The 18789-nt window shown below is 39.0% G+C and overlaps 1 protein-coding gene across 4 annotated transcripts in view; it reads right to left on the bottom strand.

Moving 5' to 3' along the window:
• The window catches only part of APTX (aprataxin), a 95893-nt gene that overhangs the window by 20414 nt on the left and 56690 nt on the right, over nt 1-18789 (bottom strand). For 2 of the 4 annotated variants that reach the window (XR_004319113.1, XR_004319114.1), the window contains exon 9: nt 2077-2172. The gene's annotated coding sequence lies outside the window, so the exon portion shown is untranslated. Of the gene's footprint in view, nt 1-2076; nt 2173-12233; nt 18678-18789 lie in introns of those variants that run through there. The other 2 variants (XM_032477572.1, XM_032477573.1) reach the window with 2 other exon arrangements.

Raw genomic sequence — 18789 nt, 5'->3', positions numbered from 1 at the left:
ATCTTCATTCCTGATCCAAACATCAGAGACATATTCCCTTGGGGCTGTTGTATCTGTTAGGCCAAAAAGCCCAGTGCCTGGGGCCCACAAGCTTTCCAGGAGGCTATGCGGAAAAAAATGATTGGCTCTAAGTTACACAAAAGTGAACTAAAATTAATAAGCATTCAATTAACTGCTTGTAAAGTATAACATTATGTAAACTTCATTCATTGTTCAATTCATTATTCATAAAAAACTCTTCATTACATGTGAGAATAATTTGTGGATTAGATTCTCTTGTTTTATAAGAATCTGTGAGTAGGCACAATGATTAATAAAAAGACATAGTCAACTGTAAATTAAATAAGGTATTCAAAGGCAAGTAGTTTTAAAAACAAATTTACAAAAAACTGTTTCAACACTTGCATGGAAATTTTTGCCTTTAATTGAGATGTGAATGCATTTTAATATGTTTGGTCTAAGTGCTAAAATCTCCAAAAGAGTCTACAAAAAATTTAAAATGGCACTGAGTCTCCCATTGTCAAAATTTCTCCATGTAAGTCAACAAGGTATCTTTTAGTAAGATGTCTCCCCGTGGCTTATGTAGTTTCTTCTATTTGCTGGATATTCCCAGTAAATCGAACCTCGTTAGTTAGGAGGGAAATGAAGGTACTGGGGGGCACTTAGGGCCCTGCCCCAACATCACCAACACGGCCTATAGTGTGCCAGAGATAACAGATAACTAAGAATTCAAAAGGCTCCCCATAGAAAGCTTCCTCTCTCCTCACCAGTCAAACTTCTTTCAGATGTGATGAGAAAGTCTGCTTTAAAAATTCAAACTCTGGCAAAACAGTCTGTATGTTGCCAAAGGCATGGTTTGAATTGCCTCAAGGAGCCTTGGGGTGCTCTGGCAGGATCCTAAAAATATTGTGGGTTAAGAACCATCTTGCATTCAGACAAAGAGACTGCTGTTAATTCTGATAAACTTTTTGCATTCAAGCGATATGCTTGGCATCAAAAACGGGCAGTTCTTTAAAGGTGCAGAGGTTCTGTGAGTGCTCCCTTCACAGAATCTAAGGTAAGGCCATCAGGCATGAAGTCTTTGCCCTTGGCGCCCTCAGAAGCCACCAAGGGGAAAGCTGTGGGGATCAGCCTATGAAACCAGGGGACTGGTAATGATACAGAACCTGCTTCCTGGAGGGCTGAGCCTGTGACTGCTGGCTTCCATCCCGGACTTCTGGGAGTCCTGGGAACTGGATTACCGAGGCAACATCTGGATGATAGCAGCTGAAGCCACAGCCAATTCTAGAACTTGCTGGTCTGCTTGGGAAAGGAAAGCCAGAGCCTTATTTGGATTCTAAGGGGGCTTCCTGGGTCTTTCTGCCTGAGGCAGGAAATAAAGCAAGTTCCTGAGAGGGGTCAGGTAGGGGACATGGGGCCCTGCATCAAGAAGACATGCATAGAAAAAGCTTCCACTCAAAGGTACTCTATGTCCTCAGAGGCTCCGTCGCCTGGCTGAGGATGGATTTGCCTCATAAAAACACTGTGTCTCCATCTAGCACTTCAAGAGTCTGTCTGGGGCTACCTCCTACTCAGTCCTCCAAGTCAACTTGTTCCATGTTTGTGCCACAAACCTGAGCTTGTCTCTGCACCCAGGCCCTTCAGATTGATGTTGAAATCAGCTTGCTTCTTGAGCTCGGCTTCCCCCGATGCTGTATGCAGACATCCTTTGTCTATATTCCCAAAGCCAGTCCTGGCACCCAAACCCAGCCAGGGCTGCAGAGCCACACCTCCGGTTGTCCAGGCCCAGACCCTGAACGCTCAACTGCAGCCATCTCTAGAGTTTCTATGTAGAAACTCAGCCAGGACCCTTGAGGAGGGGGACAACAAATTTGGCCATGGAACAGTAAGCCCCTTTTAGAAATTCAGTAGTACTTACTGAGTGCCTGTGCTACATAGGAACTATGCCAGATACTCAGGGTACAGCAGGGAACAAGGCCCACCTGGGCTCTGTCCTCACAGAGCTTAGAGTCACCTTCTGACCTGCTGAACATTTTTTTTCTTTGACCTGCTGAACTTCTGATTCTGCTTCCTTACCCACTGCTGACAGCATAGTAGTTTTGGCTTCCAGAGCATCTTTCCAATTCTAATACAGGCAGTAAGACAGGTTTCACACTTGTGGACCAACACCACCTGGAATAGCAATAGAGCAAGAAATCAGTACAGCCCCAGTTCTTTCCACCCCTTCTACCTGATTCCCATTCTAGCTCATGCATTTGTTGCCCTGGGATATCTGCTCTGTGGGCACCTCCAGCATACATCCATCAGTCAAGTCAAGTTGTAGTTCTACTGCAAAGGAAGAAACTATGATAGACGACAAACACCCTATGGCTTTTCAGCGTAGTGCACATTGAATGTGACCTTTCCACTGGGATAAGCTGAAGTAATTGAGCTCATTGGAGCATACATGACAGCAAGGAAAATGGAGCTTATGAAACCACGTTTATTTTCTATGAATCTTATCACAGCATCCCTCATTCAGATTAAAATACTCAAAACCAAGGCTCATAGTCACCTGCAGGGCATACGACTGATTAGAAAGAGGCACTCCTAAATCATGATGTTGATTTTTGAAGGGTAATACAAGGAGACAGACTGCTCTCTTATTAACAGATCCTAAAATAAGATTTCTCTCATCTATGACCACAGGTACTGGTTTCCCTGAATTATGCAAAGCTTCTAATGTCTAACCTAAATCCCTCCAAAATACCAACTAATCCTTACTCTCTAATGCTATCTTCAGTGATGTTAAATTTTGAAGATCAAATATACGTCATTTAGGTAATACACTTGAATAACCAAGAGTTTGATTTAGCATTTTTAAATTCTAAAATTATTTTTAAGTTGGCTACTTCACGGTCTTCTCTATATTTACTGCAATTAGGTGTATTTCACTTTGTAGGATGAATGCAACCCAGAAGGTTCACTTCTAAAGTGAATCTTTCCCCTCTGACATTCATATAAAACCAGTTCCAAGACAAAAGAAAATTGCCTTTAATGATGCAGAAATCTTTTTTAAATCACGTATTTAAAGGATAATTTTTAACAAAATAATAATAATACACATATGGAGACCAAAGTTTCTTTTGTTTGGCAGAATCACTTCTAGAGTTAAAGGGAAAACAGCAATTATAGCTTAAGAACAGAACATCCTAGACTGAAAATTCATTCAGCTTTTATCAAATCTCCTTGTCATTTTACAAGAGAATAACAGGAAACTCTCCTTGGGTGCTCAGACCTTGTTTCCTAGCAATTGACAGAGGCTGCAGGCTCTTAGGAATAAGCAATTGAGCTAAGGCTGAGGAGAGTGGAGACTGAGGTTCCAAATGCCACGGAGAGTAGATCAATAGGCAATTAGGAAAAAGTGGGTCTCCCTCTATGTGTTCATAGTGTTACCTGTTACCTAATTTAAAGTTAGGCTTTAGACATCGTATAATAATTTCTTTAACCAACCATAACCCATATATACGTACATAAACGTTAAGAAGGAGGGACATAACAGGTAAGAAAAATTAACTGTTTAGTAAAAGGAGGCCAAAATGTACAGTGTTGTGAATGAGGTTGTAGAGTGGCCAGGAGTTCAGGACCTGACCCAAAGACACCAGTTACAGAGTGTGTGTGTACTCACACATGCACGTGCACACGCAAATAACAATGTGACAGCATCATGACTTTCCTAGGGTTGGTATAGACTAAATCAGAAGAAAAGATGAGAAATAAAAACAGAATACAGATCTGGATATACAGCATATTTGCAATTCTGTAAAAGCAAAGGAAATTCACCAAACTTTGCCTGTGGTTCTTTCCAGAGTTGTGAACGGTTGTGGATGGTTTGTCTTCACACTGTTTGGTATTTTCCTAATTTCTATAGCAAGTATACGTCTTTGATTTCCATGTATAATGAGAAAATATTTTGTTTAAAGAAAGAAAAGTTCTGAGATCAAAGAACAGCAGACAAAGGGCAATTCCCCTGAGAAGAGTACTGAAGGGAAGACTCCGTCAAGAAGCTGGGCATGAAGGTAGTGAAGAAAACATCAAAATCCTCCTGAGAGGCTGCACCTAAAGTGAGGTCAGGGTTGCGCTTAAAGGCAGCTCTGGGGATGACACAAAGCAGAGGCTGTAAAAGTGACCGACTGGTTAGGGAGGCTCTGTAGCTGTAATTTAGTTCACCTGTGTATACTGGTGCCCCCAAATTACCTCACACTGTAATAAAATAGACTTTGGACCTAAATTAGCAACTGAATGTTGTGCAAACTTAAGACCCACCCCAGAAGAGGGCATCAGAGGAGTGGAAAAGAAAGACAGCCATCCCAAAAGTGTTAGCTAGAGGAGACATTCCCTAATGACAGTGGGAAAGGCCATGACAAACACAACCAAGGAGCTGACTGGCAGGCACCCAGAGCTAGTTACTGAAACACGTGGCCCAGAGCAACAGCTTTCAACCCACATTCACAAAGCAGGAGCAGACCCGGGTGAGAAGTGGAGGAGACCATGCAGAGCGCCCAGTGTGAAAGCTGCCATCCACTCCTTTTCCCAGTCACTGCAGCACAACCCAGGATTTGACACCCTGAGAGTGAGTCTCTAAGGGATGTACATGAAGTACTTGATAAGATGGTACTAGGTTATGTAAGCTGGTTCCCAGACTTCCTCCTCCTCCCATGCTTAGGAGAATTCCATCTTTTTTTTTCTTTAATTTAGGTATAGTCAATTTACAATGTGTCCATTTCTGGTGTACAGCACAATGCTCCAGTCATACATGAATATACACATATTCATTTTCATATTCTTTCTCACCATAAGCTACTACAAGATATTGAATATATTCCCCTGTGCTATACAATATAAACTTATTTATCTATGTTATATATACCAGTCAGTATCTGCAAATCTCAAACTCCCAATTTATCCCTTCCCACCTCCATTCCCACTGGCAACCCACAAGTCTGTATTCTATGTCTGTGAGTCTGTTCTTGTTTTATATATAAGTTCACTTACCTTTTTTTTTTTTTTTTTAGATTCCACATATGAGTGATATCACACAGGATTTTTCTTTCTCTTTCTGGCTTACTTCACTTAGAATGACATTCTCCAGGGCCATTTATGTTGCTACAAATGGCATTGTTTTATCATTTTTTATGGCTGAGTAGCATTCCATTGTATAAATAAACCACAACTTCTTTATACAGTCATCTGTCGATGGACATTTAGGTTGTTTCCATGTCTTGGCTATTGAAAAGAGTGCTGCTACGAACATTGGGGTGCAAGTGTCTTTTTGAATTAAGGTTCCCTCTGGATATGTGCCCAGGAGAGGGACTACTGGGTCATATGGTAAGTCTATTTTTAGTCTTTTGAGGAATCTCCATACTGTTTTCCACAATAGCTTCACCAAACTGCATTCCCACCAAAAGTGTAGGAGGGTTCCCTTTTCTCTACACCCTCTCAGATGAGACTGACAAGGGCTTGATTTCCAGAATACATAAACAGCTCATATAAATTAATAAGAAAAAAACAAACAACCCAATCCAAAATGGGCAGAAGACCTAAACAAGCAATTCTCCAGTGAAGACATACAAATGGCCAATAGGCACATGAAAAAATGCACAGCATTGCTAGTTGTCAGAGAAATGCAGATCAAAACTACAATGAGGTATCACCTCACACCAGCCAGAATGGACATCATTCAAAAGTCCACAAATGGCAAATGCTGGAAAGAATTCCATGTTGACCTTCCTTACTCTGCCTCCCAGCCAGGGATGGTCTTGCTTTGCTAAATAAGCTCTTTTGGATCTTGTAATTCAGAGGAAAGGAGTTGGTGAAGATGACAAGAGGCATGGAGGCAAGAGCTGGTTGGGAATGAGGTGTTTGTTAGAGGGAGGCTGAGGTGAGGGAGATGGGGGAGCTGCTTCAGTGTAAGGGAAATGGATGGAAGAGAAAAGGAGATGTTAAAGATATATGACCTTAGGGCTCAGGCGTGCAGCTTACCAGAGTCCAATAAAACCATAGCAAACATTTACTTCCTAATGTTCATGTGTGTATTGGCTAAAATAAGGGTCTTTAGCCCTTACTGTTCCCCCATGAGGGTTTTTTTTTTTTTAACAGAATTCTCCCTGAAGCTCCTAACTCGGGGAGCTGCTCAAATTTCTCTAACAGTACAGCAGGTATAAAAGCATATCATGTTGGAAGTGACAGGGAGAAAAATGATAATATCTTCCCTAAGCTTGAGCTGTACAGAAATGTCTATTCCAGGTATGTTTTAAAGGATGAATAACCAAATCTGAAATATTTTTTTGTATCTAGAGCACAGTGCTTGACAATTTCATACCCTGGAGCTCTCTAATGAAAGCACAGCTCCCTTTAACATAATCAATTGTATTTAGCATGATAAGTAGGAATAATGAGCCATTCTGTGTACACCAAGATGGTGTTACTAATCTTATATGCACAGTCATAGGCATATATATAATGTGCACACTGGGACCTATGCAAACTCATAGTTAACAGTCAAGAGCTAAATGGTGACAAATGACTTCCCTAATGTGGTACAGGAATATTCACTTCCATGACACCATCTAGGACAAAGATAGCAAGAATGTGGGAGGAGAGAGGGCAAGGTAATAGCTCAGTGGTAGAGTGCCTGCTTAGCATGCACAAGTACTAGGTTCAATCCCCAGTGCCTTCATTAAAAAAAATAAATTAAAAAGGAAAGAAGAATGTGGTGTGTTATGCTACCACTCCACCTCCCATGACCAGACATCATTCATCAATGGATAAAATATTTCCTGCTGAGCCAGGTGTGGTCCTAGAAACCTCAGTGCAGTTCTCCAGGCAGTCACTCCCAATGAATCAGAGCTAGCATGTGAGATGAAACCTATTAGCCATTCCTAGTCTGTGGGAGCATGAGTCCAAAATGTCAATGTGGGGATAAGTGTGCAAAGATGACACCCCAGGGGCACCCAAGGGTATTGGAGTTGATGGTGCAGAAATGAACTAGCAACAGAGCTGGCCTTCTGCAAAGGGTGAAGACAGGGCACTTACTGGGGCATATGGCAGGAAAAGCCCCCCTGCCTGTAATCATCCCTTACAACCCCCAAACCTCTCCTCCTCTTGGTTTCAGGCACAGAGGGCTGCTATTCAATTGAAGTTATTTTCAAGAAAAAAATAACATTTTGAGCTACTGTCTTCTATAAACACCGTGGCGCAAATCAATTTTTAATTTTTCACATCAACAAATCAGATACCTGGAAAGACCCAGAAGGATTAGGGTTCAAACTGGGTAGCTCTGAAGAGGTAAATGACCAGGGATTAGTCAAAGACGGTGAAAAGGGCTGGACACAGAATGCCACCTCCCACCCACAGCTCTTGGGAGAGTCAGCCCCAAACCGGTAAACTGTGCATCAGATCCTCAAATAAGGAACAGAATCCAACAGTAAATAGCTGGGAGAAAACATCTGATTAGGGCTTTATCTTTAATAAATGAAACTAATTTAAGAAAATATATTTGTTTTATCTTAGTTTTTTAATTAGGTTCTAATCAGCACAATTATGTACGGTCTTTGAACAACTCAAATAGTTATGTTAGGGGACATAACTTTTCCAACAAAAAGAGTATAATAGCATTATATAATATTATTTACTTCATGGTCAGTTTCTGTAGTGAGATCATAAAGAGGGTCATTTCTGCAAAAAATACTTAAGGACATATTAATTTATCAATATCAATATCCTTTTATATTCAAATCATTCGCTTGGACGTCCTATCATGTCATAACCCCTATTGGTTTGCTGTCCAATTGTTAACTTACCTGACTTTCTCAAGCCTCATTTGTGTGTGATTTGAGCAATATTCCAACATCATTTTCTTCAATTTTGTGAAATCCTAAAATGTTTCCAGGATTGGCAATTTCGCATCACAAACTATTTACATTGAGTTTGCATATATACTGTCAAAGGTTACAACATTCGTCAGTGAAACTGGGAAAATATGTTGATAAGTGGAGAGGTAGGTGCTGGCATTAAGTAGGATAGATACTTGAGAGGAGGCAAATTTTACAAGTAGAATATTTTCATATGATGATAAATGTTGCTTTCCCACGAAATCATGTGAGTGTTGTGACTGGGATCATGAACACTCAGATATGCAGGCTGACTGTATTATACCACCCTCCTCCCTGGGCCACAGCCGATTGGATCAGAGACCGACATCTGACCCAAGTGAAGCAATTATCTTCTCTTTCTTGGAATTCTGGGATTGAGACACAGCTATCTGTATAGAACAGTGATCTCTGAACTTTTTTGATGGTACATCCTTGTTAGCAAAAAGGTTCAACTACACTTTAAATACAGGCATACCTTGGACAGTTGGGTTCAGTTCCACATCACCACAATGACATGAATATCACAATAAAGCAAGTCACATAAATGTTTGGTTTCCCAGTGCATATAAAAGTTATGTTTATATTATACTGCAGTCCATTAAGTGTGTAACAGCATTATGTCTAAAAAATGCACATCTTAATATAAAAATATTTTATTGATAAAAAAAATGCTAATCATCGCCTGAGCCTTCACTTAATCTTTCTCCTGGTAGAAGGTCTTGCCTCTCTGTTGACGGCTGCTGACTGATCAGGGTGACAGTTACTGAAGTTTGGGATGGCTTTGGCAATTTCCTACAATAAGACAACAATAAAGTTTGCTGCATCACTTGACTCTTCCTTTCATGAACGATTTCTCTATAGCATGCAATGATGTTTGATAGCATTTTACCCACAGTAGAACTTTCAAAATTGAAGTCAATCCTCTCAAAGTCTACTTCTGCTTTATCAACTGCTTTTATGTAATATTCTAAATACTTTGTTGTCATTTCAACAATCTTCACAGTAACTTCACCAGGAGATTCTATCTTAAAAAAGCATTTTCTTTGCTCATCCATAAGAAGCAGTCCTCATCCTTTAAAGCTTTATCATGAGATTGCAGCAATTCAGTCATATCTTCAGGCTCCACCACTAAGTATGGTTCTCTTGCTATTTCTACCACATATGCTTCCTCCACTGCAATCTTGGACCCCTCAAAGTCATCCATGAGAGCTGAAAACTTCTTCCAAGCTCCCATTAATGTTAATATTTTGACCCCTTCCCATGAATCACAAATGTTCTTCATGGCATCTAGGATGGTGAATCCTTCCCAGGAAGTTTTCAATTTACTTTGTTCAGATCCATCAATGAAATGTATTCCTTAAATAATAAGACCTGAAAGTCAAAATTATCCCTTGATCCATGGACTACAGGATGGTTGTGTTAGCAGGCATGAAAACAACATGAATCTCATTGTCCATCTCCATCAGAGCTCTTGGGTAACCACGTGCACTGACAATAAGCAGTAATATTTTGAAAGGAATCTTTTTTTCTGAGTAGTAGGCCTCAACACTGGGCTTAAAATATTCAGAAAACCATGTTGTCAACAGATGTGTTGTCATCCATGCTTTTTTGTTTCCTTTATAGAGCACAGGCAGAGTAGATTTAGCATGAGTCTTAAGGACTCTAGGATTTTGGGAATGGTAAATGAACACTGGCTTCAACTTAAAGTCACCAGCTGCATTAGAACCTAAGAGGAGAGTCAGCCTGTCTTTCGAAGCTTTGAAGCCAGGCATTGACTTCTTTCTAGCTATCAAAATCCCAGATAGCATCTTCTTCCACTAGAAGGCTGTGGCTGGTTTGATCTTCTAACCAGATCACTGAAACTTTCTTCATATCAGCAATATAGCCGTTTCACTTTTCTTATCAGTCATGTGTTCACTGGAGTAGCACTTTTAATTTCCTTCAAGAACATTTCCTTTGCATCCACAATGTGGCTAACTGGTGCAACAGGCCTAGCTTTCAATCCATCTTGGTTTTTGACAAGCTTCTTCACTAAATTTAATTTCTAACTTTTGATTTAAAGTGAGAGACTTGTGGGGAAGGATATAGCTCAGTGGTATAGTACATGCTTAGCATGCATGCAGTCCTGGGTTTAATCCCCAGTACCTCCATTAAAATAAACAAACCTGATTAACCACCCCACCCCCCAAAAAATAAAGTGAGAGACTTGATTTAAAGTGTGACTTCCTTTCACTTGAATTCTTAGAGGCCGCTGCAGGGTTTTAATTGGCTTAATTTCAATAATGTTGTGTCTCAGGGAATAGGCAGACCCAAGGTACAGGAGACAGATGGGGGAATGGCAGGTTGTTGGGGCAGTCAGAACACACATGTTTATCCATTAAGTTCATCATCTTACAAGGGCATGGTTTGGGGCACTCCAAAACAATTACGAAGTACCATCAAAGTTCACTGGTCACAGATCACCATAACAAATAATGAATTAATAAAAATGAAAGAGTTTGAAATCATGCAAGAATTACCAAAATGTGGCCCAGAGATACAAAGTGAGCAAATGCTACTAGAAAAATGGCACCGATAGACTTGCCTGATGCAGGATTGCCACAAACATTCAATTTGAAAAAAACACAATATCTACGAAGCACAATAAAGCAAAGCACAATAAAACAACGTATGGCTATAGATCTTTTTATTTATAAATTGTATTCATAATTATATTTATTTGCAAATTACATAAATATAAAGTTTTCAAATATTGTAAATGTATTTTAATATTTTAATGCTATGACTAATACAATAATCTTATTCTCTATAACAAAATTATTAATATAATATTTAAATTTTTATTATTTATTATTCATTGTTTTAATAGATTTCATTCATCTCTCTGACACAAAAAAATCATATCAGATCTTATGTTCATATATAATAACTGGTTTTAATTGCTGCATAGTTGAAAATCTAACTCATAATGAAAATATGCCCAAGTGGGGAAAAAAAGCTACATCCCTGGCAAGATTTTGAACATTATGATTTTTTAATACCAGCCACAATTTATGCAAAGACTTTTGTTGAAATTAGGCTCATTAATTCCTATGTTCTCTAATCTCAATCAGATCTTACAAAACTAATCAAACCCACTGACTTTCTCTTCTGGAAATTTTTTTTCAATTAAGGTATAATATACTAGTTCATTGTAGTTGATTTATAACATTATATTAGTTTCAGGTATACAGTATACTGATTCAGTATTTTTACAGATTATACTCCATTAAAATTTATTACAAAGCAATGGCTATAATTTCCAGTGCTTATCTATTTTATATATAGTAGTTTGTATCTCTTAATCCCATACTCCTATTTTACCCCTCCCAATTCCTTCTCCCCACTGGTAACCATTAGTTTTCTATATCTGTGAGTCTGTTTTTGTTATGCTATATACACTTGTTGGTTTTATTTTTTAGATTCTACATATAAGAAATATCATACAGTATTTGTCTTTCTCTGTCTGACTTACTTCACTAAGCATAATATTCTCTAGATCCACCCACTTTGCTGCAAATGGATTTCATTCTTTCTATGACTGAATAATGTTCCACTATTCACTCACATCTTTATCTACTTGTCTGTTGATGGACACCTGGGCTGTTTCCTTATCTTGGCTATTGTAAATAGTGCTGCTATGAACACTGGGGTACATGTATCTTTTCAAATTAACATTTTTGTCTTTTCCGGATATATACCCAGGAGTGGAATTGCTGGATCACATGGTAGTTCTATTATTAGTATTTTGAGGAAACTCCGTACCATTTTTCATGGTGGCTGTACCAATTTACATTCCCACTAACAGTCTGCTAGGGTTCCCTTTTCTCCACATCCTCATCAATATCTGTTATTTGCTAGACTTTTTGATGATAACCATTCTGATAGATATGAGTTTGTTTGGATCTGCATTTCTCTAATAATTAGTGATGCTTAGTATCTTTTCATGTGCCTGTATGAATTCATCCGTATGTCTTCTTTGGAAAAAAATGTCTACCTAGGTCTTCTGCTCACTGATTGTGTTGCTTGTTCTTTTGATATTGAGTTGTATGAACTGTTTATATAGTTTGGATATTAACCCCTTGTTGGTCATACCATTTGCAAATATTTTCTCCCATTCCGTAGGTTGACTTTCGTTTTGTCAGTGGTTTCCTTTGTTGTGCAAAAGCTTCTAAGTTTAATTAGGTCCTATTGTTTGTTTTTGTTTTTCTTTTGCCTTAGGAGACAGATCCAAAAAAATATTGCTACAATTTACGTACAAGAGTGCTCTGCCTATATTCTCTTCTAGGAGTATGGTTTCAAGTCTTAAATTTAGGTCTTTAATCCATTTTTAGTTTATTTTTATATATAGTATGAAGGAGTGTCCTAGTTTCATTTATTTACTTGTAGTTGTCCAGTTTCCCCAGAACCACTATTGAAGATTAGCTTTTTTCCATAGTATATTCTTGCCTCCTTTGTCATAGATTAATTGACCATGTGTGTGTGTGGGTTTATTTCTGGCCTCTCTATTCCATTCCATTGATCTATGTGTCAGTTTTTGTGCCAGAACCATGCTGTTTTGATTACTGTAGCTTTGTAGTATAGTATACAGTCCAGGAGGGTAATATCTCCAACTTTGTTCTTTTTTCTCAAGATTGCTCTGGCAATTCAGGGTCTTTTATGGTTCCATATAAATCTTAGAATTATTTGTTCTAGTTCTGTGAAAAATGCCATGAGTATTTTGACAGGGGTTGCATTAGATCTGTAGATTGCTTTGGGTAGTATGGCCATTATAATAATATTAATTTTTCCAATAAGAGCAGGACATTTCTTTCTATCATCTTCAATTTCCTTTATCAATGTTTCAGTTTTGAGAGTATAGGTAACCTCCTTGGTTAAGTTTATTTCTAGGTATTTTGTTGTTTTGGGCGCAATGGAAATGTTTATGCCAGTTACAAAATTCTGGTTTATGAAGTACAGAAGTATCAAGATTTTTGTGGTTGAGATACATCATTTTCAATAACAAAATCATATAATGATAGAAACATTTATCAACATCCATTTTCACGATGTTCTCTCCATAGCAAGAGTTCTTTTGATAAGCAGATACTCTCTCTCATTGATAAAATGTCACCTTTGCCTTGAGGAAGAATAAACTTTTTTAAAAATAGCTACTAGCATCACAGAAAAGGTCAGTGCATTTGGAATACTTGTTGAAAAAGAAAAATATATAACATCTATAAGAAGGACCATTCTTTTGCCACAAGATGGCCAGAAACCCTCCTGTGATACAAAAGATTTTCATAGTCACTATCTTTTTTAAAAAGTTTGGGATGATTCTACTACTCTTATTATTATTATATCTATGATGTTTTCTCAACTTAACCACATCCAGTGACCCCCTGTGGCACTCTGCACCCTTCTGACTTCAATTCTTTCCTACACTAGATTGAACACAAATACCAGTGGATGAATTTCACATGTGGAACTAACAGTCTAGTCTCACCCCAGAATTATTTTTTAGTCCAATCACAGTAACTGCCCCATTAGTGGTTACACATAGGTGTAAAATATTATTTTATTAAAGAATTCATTTCCCATGTGACTATAGTTGACAACTGCATGTCCTGTGCCATGTGTTCACAGATGCCTCATAGCTTGGATGTCCAGCTTCACTGGGTCATGTTGCCAGTAGTAGACAGAATGTGAGTGAATATTTGTCCATCGTCAGGATTCTAGGTGCCACCTATCCCACCTTTCCTCTCATCTAAGAGAAAAGAAGCTGTTTCATTAACAACAGATACAGGCAGGAAAGCATCCGTTATAATGACAAGAAAGTGCAGAGCAAAAAGCAAAAGAGAAAAAAAAAAAGATCACTGGTGGGATTATTTAAACCCTTTCTCCTGACCAGGGCTACTCTGCAGCAAATGCAGAGTAATCACCCTGAAGAGCTCTGAAAATGGGTTATTTCAGCTCCCTAGTCAGGATATAATGCAAGTGAATGGAATTCACCTTTTAAAAAAAATTCCTTTTCTGTGTCTTTTGTTCCCAAGGAATATCACAGTAATGAGCTGGATACCCAAAGTATAGTTATTATTTTTAAATGCTCAAATGGCTCGGCCTATATATGCCCTCAAAATACTTGAGTCAATGGAAGAAATTAAGAAAACGTACTGGAGGGTTAGAAGGGATTTCCACAGGAATCACATTCTCACCTCAAATCAGAGACTCGAGGCCTGCTGTAACTACAAGCTTTGGCCCTTTTCTTACCATATATGAAATATTTGGGCTGTTTCTCACTATTATAAAGATTTGAGATTTAATTTCAAACTACTAAATAAAAGTGACATTTACCAAATTAAAAGTAAGCAAAATCTTCGTGGTATTCTTCATACAAATACCTTTCCATCTTAAAATTAACAAAGCTCCTCTGATTGCAAACGGAATTTAAACTAAAACCTACTGCTACACCTCTAGTGGGTGGGACTTTCCTTGACATCACTGAGTGAGTGGAGTCTCTGGTAGAGGTTATCAATCCTATATATATTTATTAGCAGGACTGTTTTCTGTTTCTTAGGATGGGGTGCCCAGACATCTTTATTTCTCAGGCCTGTTTGAAGGTGAGAGTATCCAGTTCAACAGACTTGTAATGAACTACTTTGTGAAAAGACTTGGTCTCAGTTTTGTGAGCACTTCAAATATGAAGAGGTCCCTACTTTCAAGAGCCTCCTTGAGGAAGAAGAAGTAAATTCATTTTTTAAAAGATGCCGGAAAGTCAATGATGTAAGTTACTAAGTAACTTTTAATAAGGGCTCTGTTCCAAAATTCTGAATTATAAAATTACAACATTCACTTAGCAGAATAATCCAGGCTAAAAGCAAATCCACTTTTCTCCTTCAGTCGAAATTAAAGTTTCTATAGGTTGAAATACAGAAGTAAAATACACAAGGAGGCAGAAAAGACAAATAGGGTAAGCATACTTAACTGCTAAGTAGGCTTTTAACCCTTGAATAAATATGATCTATATGTTACCATTTTGAAGAGGTACAAAGTGAAGGAGGGGAGAGCCTAAGAGGGGCTGGGTTTTTAATGACAGGACCTCAAGGACAGCACTGAGGCTGAACCTTCAGCACTGACTGCCTGGTCCTGGATAAGTCAGATCCAGACACTGGACCCAAGATGAGTGACTTCTCAGTACCAAGCTCATACCAAACGGACCAGACCAATTCCTAAGCCCAGAATCTAGCCAATCTTTCATTCTTCATTCAAACCATGACTTACTCCAAAACAAATTTAAGGCCACTTAGAAATATGCAAACATGTTACAAGAGCAAATAAATCCAAAATAAAAAGATGAGGCCAAAATCAAGTAAAATTAAGAAAGCAAGAATGGCTTGGGGATTAAAGTCAGCCCACAAAGCATAGCAGGAGGTCCTATGTTCTTTCGTGAGTAGCAACCGTCGTAGCTGGAATACAGAGGCAAACATAGTACGTTACATGGTGCGCTGCCACCATTCTGGTATGAAGATACCAAAGAAGCCAATCAACAGTCAGAAGACTGTTCAGAACAAAGGAGATATAATGGATCGGGAAGAGACGTGCCCCCTAAATCCTAGGAAAACTTGATATCTTGTTGCCCAAGCAAGACCCATAGCACAGTGGGTTGCACAGCAACCCACGTGGTTGCTGAGTGTCCTACACGGTCCCCTGTGTCTCCTCCCTGGTCAGGACGGCAGAGCTACTTCTCTGTGCCCGCTTTCCTGTGCTCACACTCCCCTTCACTGACACATTAAGTGTCACCGAGGATACGAGGTGTCTAAGGACACTTCAACCAACTCCTTGTGTGAGTGTGAGACACACTCTGTCCAGTCCCATCTATTCATTTATCCTTGAATTTTATCAGACTGATCCTGCAAACGTATTAGGCCAAATGCATTAGCTGTAAACTAGATAGATGATTGCCCAAAAGCAGCAGTAGTGCTTCCAAGACATTGGGGATCTTGGCACAGGTTAAACTAAGAAGAGTGGCCCCAGATAAAAATTCTCTCTAAGGGATCCTACTGCCAACGGCAGGACATACACAAAGCTTCTGCACAAAAATAAACGTATCTCTTCCCACAGTAATTCAGCCAGTGGGAATGTGCTCTTAGGAAGAAATGCAAAACAGAAAAAAAAAAAGTATGTTCAAACATACCCGTTGTCAAAGATGTCCATGTTGTTTATAGTTCTTTATTTTTATAGAATTTGAAACAAGTGTCCAAGAATTGGGAAACTGGTAAGTAAACTATTGCGTCAACTCAGTGCTATATTATATATCACTAAAATGATGTTAAAGAAAATTCTGCTGCACCATAGACAAAGGCTCATAATACAATTTAAGTCTTTTTTAAGGAACATAGAAACTTCTGTGTGTGTGTGTGTGTGTGTGTGTACATTCTGAGGTACTAGGTTTTAGAGATTCCAACATGAACTGGAGGGGGAGGTCACAGTTCAAACCATACAGCCCTGAACCCTGAACCCTGCTTTCTTGAAACTCTTCATCTAAAACATAAACTAACCTGAATGAACAAAAAACAAATTGAGAAAGCACTGAGAACCCCTGACCTGTGCTGTTTTGGGGTGGAATTAGCACTGGTATTGTGTGTGACTTTTTGACTGTGTGCAGCTGCCACTTTACCCTTAAATATTCTGAATCATGTAATGAACCATGTCAGAAAGGAGTTCCTAGAGTCATGCTTTTCTGTTCCTAAATCCAGCCTCATGACATGGCACCATGAGCCCTCAGATCCTTCCTCTTGTGCCCTGAACTGATCTTGTAACTGACCTTGGATTCTCCCGGAGTAAATCTTACAAGCTGTTAAAGAAAGCATGATTTAATCACTCCATAAGCACTTCTAGACACCCACAGTGCACATAGTCCTCTTCTCCGCTAGGGGCTAGAGGAAACAAAGACAAGGCTACCCAGCGGATTTGGCCCTACCTTCAAATAGCCCTTAGGCTGCTCAGAAATAACAGCAGAAAGGAGGAAGCTACCCTCACGACACACACATTTAGATGTCCACTGAATTCACAGTTATCATAGGTGAGACAGAATGAAAAGGAAAACAGCCCAGACTGCTAATGAGTGGGAAGACTGACAGCCTAGACATAAGCATGTCTCCAGAAGAGAGAAATTCCCATTAGGTCTCATGCTTTTCCCCTCCAGGGAACAAGTCACAGTACCTTTTCCCAAGTCTCATGGCCTCATCTTTTTATTTCAACTGCAACAGTTTTTCACTAGTAGAGAGCTATCATATATAAAGCAAATATTTAAAATATGCATTTGAACAAAAGATATTTTGCCCACAAACTACTCATTTGCAAAAGCATCAACAAAAAGATGTCTGAAACTGTCACTGTTAGGAGGATCCACATTATGAATCTTCTCAGGGCAAGTTTTCTTCCCCTCCTGCCAATCCAGTATCATGTCTCCCTCCCCATCCTCAAAAAAATCAATTTTCAGAAAAAAATTGAAGTGTAAATCAAAGTACACCTATAGCTTGTCATTTCACTAAGCAGAGTGACAAGCACTTGTTAAATGCTTTCTATGTGCCTAGCCATGTTCTAAGTGCTTGGAGGCACAAAAGAAGCACAAGGAATCTCTCTGGATCCATTTAAAACCCATTTTGGCACATTGAAAATGCCTCAAAGGTTCTGAAGGAAAAAGAGGGACAGCATCTCTTCAGGAAACTTTTTTCCTCTGTGAACCTTTGAAGTGCATGTTAAATACTACGGAAGAGTATTTGAAACTTAGATTCTTAAAGGGGAAAAAACCAGACTGGCCTGAGGATTGAAATAGAGGTTGTAACAGCCACTATGAGGCATTCTTCAGGGAAAACAGTGCCTTTGGGTTTATGAGTTATTCATTAGCAAGGCAGCATCTAGCTGGCTGACACTGTGGGTGTTTCAAGCAAAACTTTCATCCTGACTGGAAGGTAAGAGCTCTAAAGCCAAGCAAGGGCTGCCATGTGCTCCTGGAGGGCAGTTCTAAATCACAAGGTCATGGAGAAACAGAGTGAGGAGAGCAGGCAGCAGAGATAGAGAAGGTTTTGCTGTCTTGTCCATAGAAGGAAATGACAAATGTCAGAAGCAGAGCTTCTCAAGGCCTCATTAGGAGGTAGGAAGCCAAGAGGAGCACTCATTTTCAGAAGATAATCACAGGGATCATCTTCTCTACAATAATTTTGATTCAAAGGTCAGAGTGGTATAGCCTCAAGACTCTGACACAAAACAGAGTTAGTCTGAGACCCAAGAGTATTAAGTAGATGAGGTTTAAAGATAAGTGATTCATTGGCATAGGTTATAGGCATCCCCTGCTTTGCACAGTTCCAAGATGTACAAATTTTAGTTACCATAGTTTAAATAACACCAGTCATTCAATAAAACAATTCAAATTTCAGTTACCACCATATGTTAACCTGAGTCATCACATAAGATACAAATTTTGTGCTAACCTTCAGTTCACCAACCACAATACAACAGATGGGCGTCATGATCAGTGACCACTCACATCTCTTCTGCCCAAGTCTGTTCGTGACTGGCCACTGTACATTTGCTATTCATTTCTTTCACAGACAGTAATGAGCACAGTTGTGTTGCCTTCTTTTTTTCCAGTGATAAACTCACGAAACATTTTACAACAAAGATTAAAGTGCAGCAAATATAAAGTAATAAGGTTGGAAATGAAACTGGATGCAATTAGAAGATCTGAAAAATGACAAAAGAAAAGCAAAAATAGGATGAGATCTAGGCTTTCATGAAGTTATGGTCTAAACTATGTTGACAAAATTCAATGAATACAAAAGACAAGGTAAAGTTG

This window comes from Camelus ferus, chromosome 4 (assembly GCF_009834535.1).
Source record: "Camelus ferus isolate YT-003-E chromosome 4, BCGSAC_Cfer_1.0, whole genome shotgun sequence".
Taxonomy (NCBI): Eukaryota; Metazoa; Chordata; class Mammalia; order Artiodactyla; family Camelidae; genus Camelus; species Camelus ferus.
The sequence above is the reverse complement of the archived record's forward strand: the minus strand, read 5'-3'. Positions and strand labels throughout refer to the sequence as shown.